Consider the following 19106-nt stretch of genomic DNA (forward strand, 5'->3'; position numbering starts at 1 on the left):
GAGAGCTGCAGCGCTATCATTCAAAAAGGGTTACCCACCAAGCACAAAGATCCAGGGAGTTTTACATTATCTTGTGTTTTAGGGAATGATGTGAAAGGTAAGGCGTTATGTGATTTAGGATCCAGTATTAATTTGATTCCTTTATCTTTTTACAGGAAACTCGACGTTGATAGTTTTACAAAATAATGGTTCAAAAGACTTAAGGATTAAAGAAACTTAATAATCAATATTTCTAGAAGAAACCTTCATAATAATTGAATCAACAAATTTAATCACAAGTAAACATTTTGATATTAACCATGTTACATTTGATGTCATAAATAATTTTATAATCAAAATTTCATTTATCTAATAATGCAAGCATTATAAAATGACATCGATAATCCAAAAACACAATTGATAGTCTAGGAATAAAATTCCACATCAATAATCCATATGATATCAAAACCAAACAATATCAAAAACTCTTAAAATTCAACAATGTAAATAAAGCAAAAATAAACTCTTTTGACTTGAACATGATCATCTCGAAAGTCCACCCCTTCTTTTCATCTTTGTTTGAGCAATCACAAGCTTGTTATAAAGCTCCAAAAACGAAAACTTTTTGTCGCTAAACAAAATTTCATTTCTGACTTCATTAAAGCTATCTGGAAGCCCATCAAGGATCATTATCTGTTGGGTTTCTGGGTCAACTTTCTCCCCCGACAAGTGAAGTTTATTGAAATAGCCAAGCATGACTAGGGAATATACCCCCACGTCTTGGCCCTCTTCAAATACATCATGCCTTAAATGCTTCACAGCGATACCAGCTCTTACCTTAGAGGACTTTTCTTCAAACCACGTGGGCTTGTTGACCAACGGCCTATTGGGTTTGTCAAACCTCTCAAGGGCATTGCCAATCACTGGCCAAAACGAAGCCCTTGAGATGACATTCCGCGGTATGCCACTGATCACGAAACTCCTTGTCCTCTCCTTGTAGATGGTATGTGGGTGGACGATCCTTGCTGAGGATCAATCTCAAGTCATTGATCAAACGATCAACATCAAGTTTACTTTTCCATTCCTTAAACAATTCAGAGTCATGCTTCCTTGAACTAAGTATGGCATAGTAAATATCCCAAGTATCAATCATCTTTCGTTCAAGCTGAGAATAAATACCAATAATATAAACATGTAAAATTTCAAAGAATTGCAAATAACCACAAAACAATTCATCAATTTTACATCCACAAAAATCAAGCACAAACGTTCTTCTACTAGGAAGCCGTGTCATATTCATGCAAGAAATTCATTATTTTTACTGGCCACAATGTCGACAGATAGTCCAGAGACCATAAGAATGGCATGGCTGACTAACAATGCTAAAGCGTATGACCATAAAATTAAGCAATAAGGATTCTTTACTTGTGCGTGAACTCCTCTAAATAAAGGTCGAACCGGACAAGCACCTCCTCCTATAGCTCCCTCTAAGCATTATTAAAATACAATCCTTATAATTTCGCAGCAATATTGCTCCGGTAAAGACCAGTCGCGATATTACTGAAAAACTAATTTTTACGATTTTAATAACCTTTATCTAGAGAAGTCAAAACTTACGAACTGGTAATGTTCCTCCCGTAAAGACAGGCTGGTCACTACTTCGCACTAAGACCAATTTTATGGAGGCCATATACAAACGTGTTGTAATTATCGCTTCATATTTTCTTGTTGGTGGTTTTAATAGTTTAATTATCACTTAAGCAGATAAGGCAGGTATCCACATTCAAAGAATAATTAAACATGTACTAGCTATGCAGCAAGGCAATAAATACATAGGCGATGCACGAGTTAAACTAGATTTTAACAAATAAAATCATAACTCAAATTAAATATCCATCACTCATCAATAAAACATGTAAACACATTTACATAAGGTTCACATAAACATAATGAAGAAACTTGATCATTTAATTAAGCATCTAAAATAAATAGATAGAATTAAAATTCTATCTTCACATAAACAAGATTATCTAGACATTAAGTCCAATCTTAAACAATCATACATTATTAGTTAAAATAACGTATCTTGATTATTAGAATTACCTTTTAATACTATTTGGATTAACTTAGATAGAATTAATCCATCCTCATCCTAAAATTAATGTCTAGGTGTATAACATAAAAGATTAGCTAAGTCTCAATTTAAAATGCCCACTTGGATATATAAATCCGCATTTATCCAATTAAGACTAAATCCATTTAAAACACACCAATTAAATTTGAGAACTAAATTTCTCTTAGCTTTCATAAAATCACATGACAAGAAGAATCTTATTACATCTTTAATTCAAAATGATGCTTTCTATATTAAATAAAATTCACCTTCATCAAAATTAAAGACAAAATTCAACTTAATAAATAATTAAGGATTTTAATAGCAAAATTAATGCTCTATGAATTTTCATACCTTTAAATCACATTTGATGTTATCTAGATGAAACAAATTCACCTTCATCAAAATTAAAGATAAAATTCAAATTAAACTAGGAATTGAATTCCAATTAAAATCCAATTAATTATTTAACACTTTAATAATTTAGGATTTAAGTAGCATGTTAATGCCAAATGAATTTTTCACTTCTTTAATTAAGCCGATGTTATCTAGATGAAATAAAATTCACCTACATCATATTAAAGACAAAATTCAAACTAGGAATAGGATTCTAATTAAAATCCATCCAATTATTATACATGTAATTTTCGAAAATTTTAAAGGTTTAAAAACAATTGAAAAACTCATGTATTTTCCTTAGGTATATATCTAGGAAATAATTCCACAACACACCAAATAAAATATAGACAATTTTCAATTAAACCTTAAAAATTAAAACATGAAAGCATATTAAGAGAATATTCTTTAAAAAACCATCCTTTTAAGGAAAAACCAAAAATTAGATCAATCAAATATTGAATTCCCTTATGTTAATTATCATGATATTATCTAGATGGAAAGAATACATCAAAATCAACTAATTAACAAATTAAATCAACTTATTTGACTTAATTAATCAATTGACAATATGTTAAAGAAGACAATTATTCTCTTTTAAATTAGAATCTTGACTTAATTGCAAAATCATTCTAATTACCACAAGATATTTAATTATTCTAGGTTTAGGATTTTAAACCACAATATAAATTACTTGTGCATTAAGAAACGAAATGAAAACAAAACGACGAGATGACAAAAGACAAGCCAAAACCCTAATTAGGGTTTGGGCCATGACGGGCCTCGTAGCAGCCGCCGCTGCCGCACCCAGCCTCCGCCGCCTCCCGCGGCTGCTCCCACTGCAGTAGCCGCCGCCGTCCGTCTCTGCCGCTCCCACTGGAGCAGCCACCAACGTCCAGCGACGAAGAATCCGGCGTTGCAGACGCCGCTACCATTGCAGCGTCACTGCTGCCCGAAGAAGAAGCTGCTGTCCGACGAGGACAACTCCTCCGCCGACGCCCGAAGGCGACGCAGCTGCTGCTACTGCTGCCTGGAGGCACTGCCGCTGCCGGAGCTGCTGCCCGCTGACCCCTTGAAGACGCCGCTGCCGCTGCTGGATCAACAAGGATCCACGGCTGCCTGTCTTCATCAGCACAGCTGCTGTCACGCGGCTGCGCAGCCGCTGTCCGCAGCTGCTGTTCAGATCTGCAACCGCGAGGGCTGCCCGGAGCCGATGCAGATCGCCGCTGCCTCTTCTCACCGGATCTAGATCTTGGATCCCCGATGAAGGCAGCCTGGTTCTAGAACACATCTAGGGTTTAAACCCTTGCGTTCAATTATTCGTTTTCAATTAATTAACTTGATTCATCGCGGTCGCTACGCTTGACCGCGATCTTAAATCTTAATTAATCGTTTCTTAATCTGTAACAATCTTTTATGTTCATATCAAATATGCATATTTAAATATCAAGCATTTAGCAATTTAAATAGATCTAGCATATTAAGAACATAAAACTATAGATCTAATGAATACTTGCTTAGATCTAGAATATTCTTGTGAAAAACTCAAATAAAATTCGAGATTCATAATATTCTTTCATCGATCCAAGTATTCAATCATGGACCACTTTATTTCTTGATTCTAAAACATATATTCACTTAAACACATACATGTATGTAATCAACAAACATATAATCTAGTACATATTACTTAGAATATATAGATCTAATGATGTTCATCATAGATCTAGAATATTTTTGTGAAAAACTTGAATAAAATTCAAGATTCATAATATTCTTTCATCGATCTAGAACATCATATCATAGATCCAAAAATAAAATCAAGAAAAACATAGATCCAACACATATTGCATTATTTTCGAAAATCCCAAGTTTTAACACTATAATTTTCGAAAAATTCAATTAATCAAATACATAATCAGAGCCTAAAAATTGGCTCTGATACCAGTTGTTGGGACTACCGCAGCGGAAGACACGGAAACCAAACAGGTCCTAGAACGGATCTATTTAGGTGATTATGCATTCGACTCCAATTTCATGCAATTAACATAGATCTATAGATATAACATCAAATAAACACATAATCATGCATATTCGATGTAGATTCGATTGTTACCTCATAATCCATCATTGGATTGACGTTGCTAGCTGCACCACCCGGAGATCCTTGGTTTATCGACCACGAATCTTCCAACCTATTCCCTTGTCCTTGATTCTCCATCCGTGTGGGCGGATCTCGAAGAACCAAATAAAAGTGATATGAGATCTAGGGAAAACCAACACAAACACTAAATTGTCTTGATCTAATCCTATGAATTAGGATAGAACAAGAACAAAAACCAAAACCCTAATCTCCCTCGTGCAAAGGCACGAAAACCGAGGCAAGAGGGGAGAGAGAGGGAGCCGGTTATGGCGGCTAGGGTTAGGGTTTGTGATGTGTGGAGTGCTTACTAGGGTTTCCCATCTCTACACTATTTATAAGCATGGACTTGTTGGGCTAGGATGAGGATCCATGGAATGACTTAAGTGTTGGGCTCACCCATTAGATAAATTACTAATTAAATCAAATGACCCATGATTTAATATATTATCAATGGAATATTATTTTGTTCCACTAAAGAATAATATTGCACTCCCACTTAAATCACCAAATTACAAATAACTTGGGTCCATTTTATTTTATAATATTTCCCGCGTTTAAGATTATCTTGATCCGTCAATTTAATTCTTTTGTCTGCTATGTGACTAGAATTAAATTAATTCTCCAGAGAGTTTTTCTAGTTTGAAACTTTATTTATTATTCGTGGAATAAATTCCAACTGCGCAGTTTTCTGAATAATAAATTCCTCTTTCAAACACCTCTTGGGGATCACCCCTTAGGGATTTAATCATACCACACTGGGCACGCGAATTCTATGAAATAATATTCCAATACCTTCATGTTATTCAATTACTACCACCCAAGATATCATGAACTTGAGTTACGTACAAACTCTCACATATTGATAAGTCAAAGTGGCGTTTGATTGAATAAACAATATTGATATTAATATCATAGACTAGAAAATACTAAACTTTCTTGAAATATATTCTTTCAGTAGATAGCAATAAAGAATACATTTCGGATTAGATCCTTTCAGTGCTTTACCACACCGGTGTTACTAATCTCATCTTAGGTAAGAGAGAATTATCACAAACACCGCAACCGTTCCAATAGGTAGCCAAAGCCTATCTAGGTTGTGAATACGTTTTTCTTCTTACTAGATCTGGCCAAGTCCCCTACTGGAAAACTCATGAGGAGATTCATCGAATTTCCCTACTTGACCTTCTTAGTAAAAAGCCTTAGACTTGTTTATCATATTTCAACAATAAACCATTATATTATATTATTTATTCTCATAATTAGGTAAACAAGTGGACGTGGCGTTTCTCGTATACATGCACAAGCTGACTGTACAAAGGCATGTACGCTCGAAGCATCTTTTAGTATACAAACCCCATCAAGTGGATCGGTCCATATACCATCGTCGGCCTCCGCGCAAACGAAGCAATGGAAATCCAAGGAAGTGCCTCTAACTCGGTTCCTTTTCTTGTTAATGATCATAGAGTGAAAGTCTATAGGGATAATTCTGAGCTGTGTGTAGTGGAGGAAGTTCCACTACGCGCACTCTCTACTATCGCCTAGACGGACTAGGAGGTGTTCTAGATGAATTCTTGAGTCAGGTAAATGGGTTGACAATTTTTTGAAAATATGTACTGAACCAGGGAATCTCGGGGATACTCAAAAGGAATGTGTAAATAGTTTAACTGCTTTTCAAACGAAGAAAATCCAAAAAAAAAGTATATACAATTTAAATCTTCCAAAAATATTTTCAAAGCACCAGACTCTGAAGGTAACCGATGCCTTATAGGAGTCTGGCGCCTTCATTTTTTTTAAGTATAGGGTCATGGTCAGGGAAATCAGCTAGAGGAGAGCCTGGAGGAAGAAGTCGAGGAGAGCCTGGAGGAAGAGGTCAAGGAGGGATGGAGATAATTTGAATTTCAAAATTCGGCCGATATTTATGGGAGATGTACGGTTTCTTACATCACGCCTGCAACCGCACCATCTTTTCATCACAAAAGGCAACCGTCGCTTCTCTCTCCAATAATCCCAATCGACGAAAAACCTAATTTCCTCTCCCTTCTCTCTACTTTCATTCTCTCTCTAGAACACAAACCCTAACCAAATTCGACCAAGTTTTTGTCTAGTTTCAGATCTGCAGTAATGGATTCAACCCAACCCACCGGAGGTTCGCAGCAAACGGTGTATGACGCAGCCCTGTTAGCAGAGTTGACGCAGAAATTAGGGAGCGTCGAGAAAGCAAAGGAACTATACGCTCTGTTCTCCGCTAGCCTAATGACATCCGCGGCGGCCATACCATCACTGACAATTCCGGCAGATTCGGCGGCGCAACCGGCAGTTCTCCATCAAGAAGGGGCTCGAGACTCTGAATCTCAACATGCAGAAACCGCTTCACGAGAAGCGAATAAAGAAGAGGTGGTGCACGAACGGCCGGAGGATGGTGGACAGACGAACAGCGAAGCAAAGGTGGAGACCGAACGGCAAGGTGACGGAAACCCTAATTCTAAGGGTAGGGAAGATGGTGAGGGGGAAACCCCTGTTACAGAAGACGTTGCGAAGGGGGAAACCCCTGTTGTGGAAAGTACTATTGAGGGGGAAACCCTTGTTGTGGTAGAAGTGGCTGAGGGGGAAACCCCTGTTCAAAAATCGATGGCTGAGGGGGAAACCCCTATGGAAACTGGGGATGAAACCCCAACGGATTTCAGGGGTGCGACCCCTGAACCCATGGAAGAGGGGGCAACCCCAACTGATGCCAGGGGGGAAACCTCCGTTTATATTGAGGGGGCAACCCCGATGGTGGATGATGTGGGGGAAACCCCGGAAAAATTGGTGGAAGAAACAGATCTACATGTTACTGGAGTACCGGAGCCCGTTGAGGAAGGGCTGAATTTGATCGTGGACCTGGTGGATGACCAGGAAGAGGATGAACCCCAAGTGGACCAGAGAGCAGAGAGGAGACGAGCAAGGAGGAACCTGCTCGACGAAGTTGATGACTTAGTTCCAGATGCTGAGGAGGCAGAGGAACGTCGCCTGGTCAAGGAGAGAGCGAGAAAAGGAAAGACGGCGGCGACCACGTCTACACGGTCAAGGAAAGCTCCCTCCGTCCAGGAGGTTGAGGAGACCCTTTCCCCAGTGACCGAAAATCCCTCTGCCGAGGAACAAGACAAGCCTACCCATGAATCCGACTATGAATCTGAGGAAGCTAAACAAGAGTTTATTCCAGGACGCCCGGAAGTGTGGCTGACTAAAGAGCTGCTTGAGTCGATGAGGCAGTTCGACGATCAGAAAAGGGCCACGGTGTACAAGGAAAGATGTAGCGCCGGGAAGATGGCTAAGTCTGGGAAGCAGTACAGCCCCAGAGAGCTTAAAATGATTGCATGCATGTATTTATTCAATCGGATTCGAGTGGTTACTGAAGCACAGCCAGGAGAAGGTGTCGGTGGACCTAGCAAGGGAATTTTTCTCCACATTCCGACTGAAGAACACCTCTGACCTTGATGCGGACTCCATAACTTTCAGGCTTTTTAATGAAGAACACAAGATGAGCATCCGGGAATGGTCCTTGAGGATGGGGCTGTTCACCAAGGCTGAGGATGACGAAGGGATATGGAATGAGAGAATGATCAGTGTGCCAAAGAATACGCCGGGTTTTAAAGTGCAAGCAGCATGGGAACTGATCACCCACTCCAAGGCAGGGACATTCAAGTCCAGCTACTCCAAGGCTTCTCACATCGAGGACAGAATCCTCCGTTTTGCTCAGACGTTTATCAGCTACAACTTAATGGGAACTGCTAATTCAGCTCTTACAACTACCGACCTTTACTTCACTTGGTGCATGGCAAAGGGCGTCAAGGTACATCTGGGTTATTGGCTGGCTCAAGCATGTCATCAAATGACCAGCAACCCTGCTCGACATATGTATACCTGCCACCTCCTAGGCGCCTACCTCCAGTGGAACGTCAAAATGAAGATAGCCAAGGCCGCACCTTTAGTCATAATGTGCGAACCCCCTGAGGTTTTCAGTGTGGAATACTTTTTCAATAAGGGGTTGCTTCAAGCGCACGGGAAACAGACCTTCTTCTACACAGTAGGAGAAAAGGTGAAGGCAGAGACAGAGGAGGTTGCGGAGGCCATGACAAGTGAAGAAGTTGAAGAGCTGCGGAAGGATATTCAGGATGTGAGGAAGGAGATGCAGGTGATGCGGAAGGAAATGGTGAAGGAACTTGGGGGGATAAGAAAAGAATTGAACGGGAGCCGGGAGAAAGTGAAGACCCTGAGGGGCAATATTGCAGATTTGGTGGTGAAGTCCGCCAAACAGAATGAGCGCATGACGGAGGCGGTGGACCTTGTAATGAAGATGATGAAATGGTTGCAGAAGACGTTCCCCTTGACCCAGTCGAAGGTAACTCCTGGGTCTAGCAGTGAAGTCAAGCAACCTGTCCAGAGCAGCCACTCCGTCCAGCGACCACCGCAACCGCTCCAGCAGATGATCTCCCCACCTGTCCCCAAGCAAGTGCCAATCCCTACGAAATCAAAGTCTCTGATGAAGAAGTCAGTATCCGACCAGCCAGAACAGGAAGAAGAGCCGGAGCAGCCGGCGAAAAAAAAAGTGAAGATGACCCGACCCGGAATCCCACCCCAGTCTGGCTCTCGAGGGAGCCAGCCCCAGAAGTGAATCACCCCCCATGACCAAGTAACTTTTAATTCTTGCTTTCAGTTATCTGTCTTTGTTTTTGTTGTCTATTTGTTAAGTGTTGTTTGTTTATGTTTTCTCCCACTTAGCCCAATGCTTGGTCTAAGTGTGAGAAGTTTGTATTTTCTGTTTTATTTCTATTTCCTCCCACTTAGCCCATTGCTTGGTCTAAGTGTGAGAAGTGTATATTTTCTGTTTTGTTGTGTCTTCTCCCACTTAGCCCGTTTTTCGGTCTAAGTGTGAGAAGTTTTTCTTTTCATAAACTGTTGTTGTGTGTTGCATTGATCTCCCTGTTTCCCCCCTTCACGACGATGGCTTGGGGACAAGGTTGAGTGAAGTGGGAGGGGGAGAGGAGTCAATGCATGTATTTGTCAGCATGATAAGAGTCTTTAGGTCTAGTTTTTTGGTTGTGTCGCATGAGCCAGTGAATATAATATGGCATGATCTCCTTAGTGAAAGTAATTGAAAATAGGAGGTATTTCAACTTAGAAGCCTTTTCTTTTAATAAGCCAAGTCAATCTGAATGAAGCAAGAACGATAGAGGACGCCTTTACTTACTTAGTTGTGAAGCCCTACTATAAAAGCGAGTTATAAGCCTTAAATAACTTCGAGCTAACACATGTAAAGGGGCCGCCACTGAATGCTTAGGGGGATTGGGTCATGAAGGTATAAGCCGGACGAAGTCCAGGGTAAGGTGTTATAAGCTGGACGAAGTCCAGAGGAGAGAAGAGGAAAATGGAGGAATAAGCCGGACGAAGTCCAGAGAAAAAAAAAAGAGAAAAAAAAAGGGAGAAAATAGAAAAATAAAAAAAGAAGGAGGTATAAGCTGGACTAAGTCCAGGGGGAAGTTGTTTAAAGGGCAGGAACAATAATAACCTGACCTAGGAAAAGAGGAGGAAACTCTCATAACCCGACGCTTCAGTGGTGTGGCAATAACTTAAGAGAGAATCGATCCTAACATCCCTGGTGAGGAATGAGTGATCGAGTGAATCCAATAATTGGGTAAGTAGAGGCTATCTTGACGAACTGACAGATTGGCTAGGTAGAGGAAGGGAAAGGGCCTATTTGGAGGAGTGCAGCCTGTTGGATTGACCTAAATCTTGTGGGGACGGTTTCCTAAAAGGACGGTTGCCTAAAAGTTGAAGCTAGCTCATGCATAAGTGTTTATGTGTTTATATGTTTGTATGTTTTTCTTTAAGTGTTTTGTTTCAAATTGTATCTAGGTCTAGGAGTCTGTCTAGAGTCTAAAGAGTCGGTCAGGGGATAACCTTACAAATATGGTTTAAGTGTGAGCAGATTGATAAGGCTAATTTCATGCATCGGTCATATGGTGAAAAGCACTATATTTTGCTGGGTCTAACATAGTTTTTAAGCCAGGTGAGTGACAGAATCGCTAGATCCAGGAGATGCTGGAGGAAACGGACTAGCGAAGGAATGAAGGAGAAGTGAGCAGAATTTAAGGAAAAGAAGGCTAGAAGAAGGGAGTCAATAGCTGAGGGCAACAAAGTCTATCTATACCTCGCTGGGCCCCACTTCAACGCCTATAAATAGAGGAGCATGCAACACACAACATATACAATCTTTTTCGCTCTTAGCTCACATACAACACACACACTTGGGAAATGGGAGTTCTGGGGTAGTTAGGTTTTTAAGGGGTCTCATCTTCAGAGGAAGTCCGTCGTAACACCGTCCGCGTGAGGGCGAAGATACAATCTATTTACTTTCGGTTCTTTTGCACTCTATTTCGTTCGAACTTCACTTTTGGGAGTCGATTTGGTTGTTGATGTTACTGATTATCTATGCATTTCTTTAGTTTTGTGTTATATTTGTGTTATCTCGTGTTGATCTACGTTGATCCTGTTGTTTGAAGTTTTTATTTCGGCAAGTTGCATGTTAATCTCTGTTTTTGTCACTTTGGTGCTTGATCTGGGGAATTTGGCGGTAGATATGTGGTGTTGTTGTTGATCGGAGGTTGTTTGTTGAATCTGAAGTTATGGAATGTTTTTGGCTGGAGTTTGTGTCGGATGCTTGGATCCGGAGTGGATTTAGCATCCGAGGTTGGATCTGAACAGGGGAAGTCGAGTTGTGCATGGATTTTGAGTTTTCTGTTTACTTTCTGTTTTACTTCGACTAGTAGCCGTAGATCTGTTTAGTTCTTAATTATTCTTCGTTAAATCGCTGAAATCCAATCTGCTATGTTTCCCGATTTTGTTTCATACCTGTTCTTCTGAGTTTTGTGCACTTAGAATTGAAGAAGATGATGTCGTTGTTAGTTAGTACTTTAGTTAGTTGTTTTCTTAGCTTTTCGTCCGTACTTGCTTTTTCAGTCATGGTCCCCACCGTCAGTTTATTTCCCAGTTCTAGGTAATTTAGAATAGTTTCTTAGATCTAGTGGTTTTCTCGATTTCAATTTGCGTGCATGATTTCTGTTTTGCCTAGATCCAGCTGTTAGCGTAGCAGATTTCAATCTCAAGTTTAGTTTAATTTCCTCGACCCAAAAATGCGTGGCAGCAGCCAACCCAAAAATAATTTCCAAATCGTTGAGCATGTTCATTACGCATCCATCTCTGTGGGATCGATCCCTACTTCCCTGTGCTAAGTTTTAGTATAAGTGGTTGAGGGTTTTTGAAGAAATGCTCTGTGTGTCCGACGACCGAGATTTTCCAACGACCAGTGAGTTCCTAGACCTTGTGATCTAGTGGATTTGCTGGACCTAGGAAACTTGTTATTCTTTTCTGTGCACACAAGCTAAACTCCGTGGCTTCAGTGAGTCATCGTAAGGGTTGGCCGGTCAATGTGATCGTGGAAGGTGGCCACCTTCCCGACACACAATGAACCATCAGATATGGCGGATTGTTGGAATGAACTTAGCTTGATCAAGAAAACTTTATGAAAATGAACTTAGTAAGCTCGGGCCTTTAAGAAAACCCCCGTGTGTTACTGTGATGGCATGATAATAACTTTTTCTCATATGTGTATCTTTCGGCAATGTGTTCACTGAGTACCCCGTACTCAGCCCTGCATGTATTTCTAAATGTGCAGGTTGAGCAAGTGATGAACTGGTGGCTGAGTGGAGTTGGTGGTCGTCTCATCTCTTTTGTAGGATTTTCGTGGCATGTGTCTTCATACACATGACCATATGGTTACAACTCCTTCCGTTGTGTTTTTGTTGTGGTATTTTGTAGTAGATGGGTCATAGGAAAAATGATCAGTAACGAGTGACTTGTGATAAACACTCTTTTAAATTCTCATGATCTTTCGTTGTCTTGTGAACCTCTTGTACCTTATGAAGAAGTACTTGTGTGTCTTATTGTTGATTCTTCGTCCCCTTTCTATCCCCTCTTCTCAATTCCCTTCCCCGGTCACAATTTATCGAGCAAGGCTATCCTTAGCAAGGCGCGGTCGTGACACTAACAATGATATCTATGTTAGAATATGAACAAGTATTCTATGGATATAATTTTATCTTTCATGTCATACAGGTCTTCTTCCCAGTTTGTGCAGATAACCAATACTACCTTGTAGTATATTGGATGAAGAAAAACATCATTGACATCATTGATAATATAAAGCCACCTAAAGATACAGATCCGTTGAAGAATTATGGCATTGATATTGGCTTACTGGTATGCTTTTATCTATGTTATAGACATATTCTCTACATTGTGTTGAAATGCTTTGTATGTGTAGTTTAATTTAGTTATTTATATATTTTGCAGAAAGATATGTTCGAAGCATACTTCATAGAGAAGAAATTGCTAGATCTTTGAGAAAATATAAACAAGTCTTCATTCAACTTTCTGAATTTAGAATGGGCAACAACCACAAACATAAAGGACTGCAGTGTCTATTTGATAAGGCATATGGAGACCTATGTTGGGAAAAAGGGCAGTGATTGGGATATCGGCTTCTCTGCGCGTAGTCTGAAGATTATCCAAGTACTCAGGGGAAGATATTGTTGCACGATGATTGCATCAATTTACAATAACCAGAGATCGCCAATGTTACAATTAGCTCATGATTGGATGGAAGCAAACATGGACAAATTGCTTAAGCTAAACAACAAATACAAGAAGTTGTTTAGTTGTAGAAAGAGGAAGTGAACAAAAACTGATTTTAATGTTTGATTTATATGCATTCTGATTTTTGAAATTAGCAGTTATAACAAATGTTAATCAGTTCAACAAATTGTATTGAAATGTCAACAACTTGATTGAAATATCAACAACCTATAACAAAATGTCAACAGCTTGTATAAAGTGTCAACAACTTGGAAAACAAATATTATAACTAAAAAAGAAACTTAAAATTGACATAATTATATTAGTTGTTGACATGGCTAGTACGTGTAGTTGACATGACTTAAAATTGTTGTCAACATGTTTTCTATGTATTGTTGACATGGCTTGTACGTGTAGTTGACATGACTAGTATATGCCGTTGACACAATGTGCACTATAGTTGACATAATTATATTAGTTGTTGACATGGCTAGTACGTGTAGTTGACATGGGTTGTAACATAATTGACATCACTTGTACGTGTAGTTGACACGATATGTACCGTAGTTGACATGACTGGTATGTGTTGTTGACACGATGTGCAGCATAGTTGACATAATTATATTAGTTGTTGACATGGCCAGTATATATAGTTGACACGATATGTACCGTAGTTGACATGACTGGTATGTGCCGTTGACACGATGTGCACCATAGTTGACATAATTATATTAGTTGTTGACATGGCCAGTGATACAGTTGACATGATTTTTAATTGTTGACATGTGCACCTTAAAAACATGATATAGCACGAAAGCAAGGCAGAGTCCAACTTGTACTGAAATGTCAACAACTTATAACCAAATGTCAACACATAGTATAAAGGTGTACAACTCAGAAAACAAAACTTAAAATTAAAAAAACAGAATCATAAAATAGATGTCAATAGAGAGTAAAATCAGATATCAACAACTAACAAGAAAATGTCAATAATTTGTAGTCTATGTCAACAACTAAAAAACAATCATGTCTCCTTTCTGCCACAACTTCTAGCATTATGATCGGTAACTTTATGACACTTTCCACAACGCCTATGAGGTTTATTTACTTTTTCAATTGCTTTCTCTATGCTTGACTTAATCCTGCTTTTCTTGTCACTTGCACCTCCTTTTGTACTAACCACATCTGGAGCATGCGCAGTTTTCTTCAAGTACAGCAATACCATATATGTTCATGATTGAATCATTTTTATCAACAGATGACGATCCAGCACAGTCATCTTTAAAGATTTGAGGAGCAATACCCGCAAGCAAATTATCCAAAGCAATCAAATGATCTTTATTCCTAAAAGCACGCTGATATAGACCAAAGTAACGACCATGAAACCTGTTAGCAATCTATAGTTTGTCATCTTTGTTAGAACGTGCACACATATAAAATGTCAACAGCCTATATAAGATCTCAACAGCCTATATAAGATATGTCAACAGCTTAAATAAGACATGTTAAAACTTAAACTGAAATATCTATAGAAAATAGTTTGCATACCTCTGTCAGAAGCACTTTCATCACTCGTGAGACGATGAACAGCCTTTAGTAATTCACTTTTAAGCCAATGGTTACCAACATATTTCTCTGGAATATTGTTGACATCTTTGTTTCTGAGGATGAAGAAAAGGTGGTTGCATAGATAACCACACCTTAAAAATAGTTTACACTCAAATTCATATGACTCAGTCTCTATCTCATGTGTAACTGTAAAGGTCTTCTTTCTAGCATCAGAAACTTTGAAGACCTTAATGTTATCCAATGTGGACATGCTAATCATCCGACAACTCTTATCAGCCACAGCAATAAATTCTTGTACCACTCTAAACATCCTATCTGTGTATACAGATGCCAATTGCTTCTCAAATGCTAAATCATTGACATATTTTGGAGTGATTACAGAATCATAATAGTCAAGTCTTTCAGTTTGATTCCTTTGAGAATCAATGGCATTATAATACTGAAGAGTGAAGTCAGCAAAATTAAACAACGGTTCCGAGTACCTCTTAAAAAAACTGTTTTCAGATTCTGAAAAAGATGTTGTTCTCATTAAAGAACCCATAGGAACATCTCTAAAGAAGGTTGGGATCCACATATGTTTAATAGCAAACATATCCTTAAACCATTTATGATCTTCTACACCATATTTTTCAACAATACTAGTCCATAATATATCAAACTCATCTGGATCTAACAACTCTGACCAAACACAAGACTTAAACTCCTTACTAAACTTTTCTCTATCAGAAATAGATTTAGGTATCTTCTCAAACAACTTGCTCATAATATGCCACATGCACAAACGATGCCTTGTACCAGATAATAATACCTTCTCAATGGCAAGCCTCATTCCCCAATCTTGGTCAGTGATTATGATTCTTAGAGCAACACCCATGCATTCAACAAATACAGTGAAAAGCCATGAAAATGCATCACAATTCTCCCCGGATAGGAAACCAGCTCCAAACACTATAGGACACCCGTGATTGTCTTTCCCGGTAAATGGACCAAACACCATACGATACCTATTGAACAGATAGATCAACATAAAACATCAACACATTTTTATGATAACCAATGTCAACTATAGGTATATGCTATATCAACTATTAAATCAGATATGATGCAAAGTACAAATGTATATCCTATGTCAACTACCATGTCAACTACTATGTTTGTCAATTACTAAGTACAATAAATAAACTACCTGTTTGTCGAATATGTAGTATCAAATGCTACAATATCTCCAAACATATGGTAATGTTTCCGAGACTCAGCATTAGACCAAAATAAGCTCACTAACTTATTATCATCAGGTGATAATTGATACTTGTAAAAAAAGCCTTCACAAATTCTCTTCTTCTCTTGCATCTGATTTAGGATCATTTGATCATCCACTTCTTTCAGTTTCTCTTTAATATCACGAGAACAATTCCTAACATCATTCAACGTACACCCAACAACATCATAACCACCGAAAAACTCCTTTAATAAGTTGAAAGTTGAGGTAGGACCGATGTTAGCTTTGGTGCAATCTTCAACAAACTTATGATGAACATCATTCAAACTTCGATTACATTTCATAAATCGCTTATGATCTTTGTCAACCATAGCATGATTATGTTCCTCAACGAATTGATGCACAAGGTAATACTTAACACCAAAATCAGAAAAAAAAAAAAAAAAAAAAAAAAAAAAAAAAAAAAACTTAAAACTCATCCCCGCTCCACATCCACACCTTTTGGTGCCACGTCTACGTCTCTTCTTTGAAGATACTTCATCATCATCTGATACATTACCATCCTCAGATACACTTACATCAACATCCAACGAATCTACTGTATGAAATCCTTGTCTATTGCAAACAACATAGTGAAAAATAATAACACCACCACTAGACCTATTTCCAAATCTTCGACAATCAAAACAAGACTCCTGCATCAACTCAGGTTTGCAAATTAGAATAACAGATCCTACAACACAGAATATTTAACAGATAACATAAATCATGTCAACAGATTTTCAAGTCATGTCAACAAAGCATAAATCACCAACATAACACAACAAAATAATGTTAATGAAACAGAATGTCAACAAAGAGCTCATAACTCATACATCTCCATTGAAAGCTCATAACTGATTAAGAAAAAAGGGTTTAACAGTGTGCACCTAAAGGTCATAACCCATACATCTCCATTGAAAGCTCAGGCTTTATGGTCATTTGCTTAGCCAATGACTAACCGATTTTTTTATGTCAAGTTAAGGACTCTCATCATGGTTATATCATATGGACTTTTACATTCAAGAAAATTCAACCAAACATTGATCCACTTAGACTAACGTTTAATTCCTAGGTCAAGAATTATTGAGCTGATTCCTCAAATAGCTTCACTTAAAGCAGAAAATTACCCATATAGTTATATCTAAAGAGGTGGTTGCACTCTTGTAAAATTCTTAGACAATTGTTATAAGTTATGTAAGCCAAAATATCAAAACATGCTTCAAATTACCAGGATCAGAATGTCCAGTTTAATTAGAATACACCAAAACAGAATATTTGGACTGAGACAGAGTTGCGTACTGGATTGAAGAAATTTGTTCAATGGTATCTTAGTCACCAAAACGTCACTCGTAATACATGAAAGAAGCAAGGGAAGACTAGGAACTATATAAAGATAACGAAGAAAGAGTAGTATAGTATCCAATTTAGGGAAAATGTTCAGAATTCTATTGCTTAGTGTTGGTAGAATTATGAGGAATATTTGACCAAGAAACCTTAACCTCATTGATAAGGCGAATTTCATGCATCGGTAATGTGCGAAAAATGTTATAATTTGCTGGGTCTAACACGTTTCCTAAGCCAGGTGTGTGAAGAAAATCGCTAGATCAAGGAAGTACTGAAGGAGATGGTCTAGCGAAGGAAAGGAACGAAGTGAGCAGGATTTACAAGGAAAATTGGCGTGACAGAGGAGTCTACAGCTGAGGGCAACAAAGTCTTATCTATACCTCGCTGGGCCCACTCAAACGCCTATATATATAGAAGAGCATGCAACGCAAAAGGGAGATAGTTTTAGTTTTTTTTTTCACTCTTCTTAGCTCACACACTTTACACACACTTGGGAATGGATCTGGGGTGGTCGTGATCGGAAGGGTACTTTCTAGAAAATCTCGTGTTTGGCAACACCGTCCGAGTGAGGGCGAAGATACAATTACCTTTAATTTCAGTTGTTTTGCTTGTTTTCACCGTCGAACTTCGCTTTTGGGAGTCGACCTTGATGTTGATGATGCTTAATTGTTTTACTGTTCGTGGATCTGCGTTTAGCGGTTAAATTTCAAGTCATTTTGCATAGATCTCTCTGCTGTTAGCTTATTTCTTCAATTGTTATGTCGATCTCTGTTTATTTTGATGTTGAGGTGTTTGATGTGGAATTTGGTGACAGATCTGTGGTTGTTTGAGTATTCGGAGTTCTTTTTTTTTTTTTTTTAATTTGACGTGATGGAGAGTTTCTGCTGTTTGGAGTTCATGTCGGACGCTTGGATCGGAGTGGATTTAGCGTCTGAGGTTGGATTCGACGTGTGGAAAGATAGTAGTTCGATAGATCTTGTTTTTTTTCTTCTTGGTTTCTATTTTACTTCATCTAGGGTATGCAGATCTGTTAAGTTCTTCGTTTATTATGCATAAATTTGATTTCAAGTCAGTAGCTCTGTTTCTATTTTGCTCATGCTGCTTTTCTTAAGAAGTTTTACGCAATTTTGGTTGTAGAAGACGATGTCACTGTCAGTCGGTACGAGAGTTAGTTATTCTGCCAACTTTTCAGCCGTACCTTGCTTTTTTTTCAGACATGGTCCCCACAGTAGGTTTATTTCCTAGGTCTAGCTGTTAGTTTAAGAATTTTTAAAAGTTCCCAAGTCAAGTTAATTTTGATTTTCCTCAACCCAAGAAAATGCGTGGCAGCAGCCAACACCAAAAACACTCTCAAATCCTTGAACATGAGTATTACGCATCCTTCTCTGTGGGATCGATCCCTACTTCCCTATACTAGGTTTAGTAAAGTGGTTGAGGGTTTTTTGAAAGAAAAAGTGCTCTGTGTGTCCGACGACCGGGATTCCTCGCGACCCACGAGTTCCTAGACCGAGTGATCCGGTGGACTTGCTGGATCTAGGGAACCTGCTATTTCCTATTTGAACACGCGTAGACCAGAGAACCTTTCACTCATCCTAAGAAGATGATTCTATACAATGTAACACCCAGAT

This window comes from Salvia hispanica, chromosome 4 (genome assembly GCF_029641045.1).
Source record: "Salvia hispanica isolate PSC_SH4W2 chromosome 4, Shi_PSC_v1, whole genome shotgun sequence".
Classification (NCBI taxonomy): Eukaryota; Viridiplantae; Streptophyta; class Magnoliopsida; order Lamiales; family Lamiaceae; genus Salvia; species Salvia hispanica.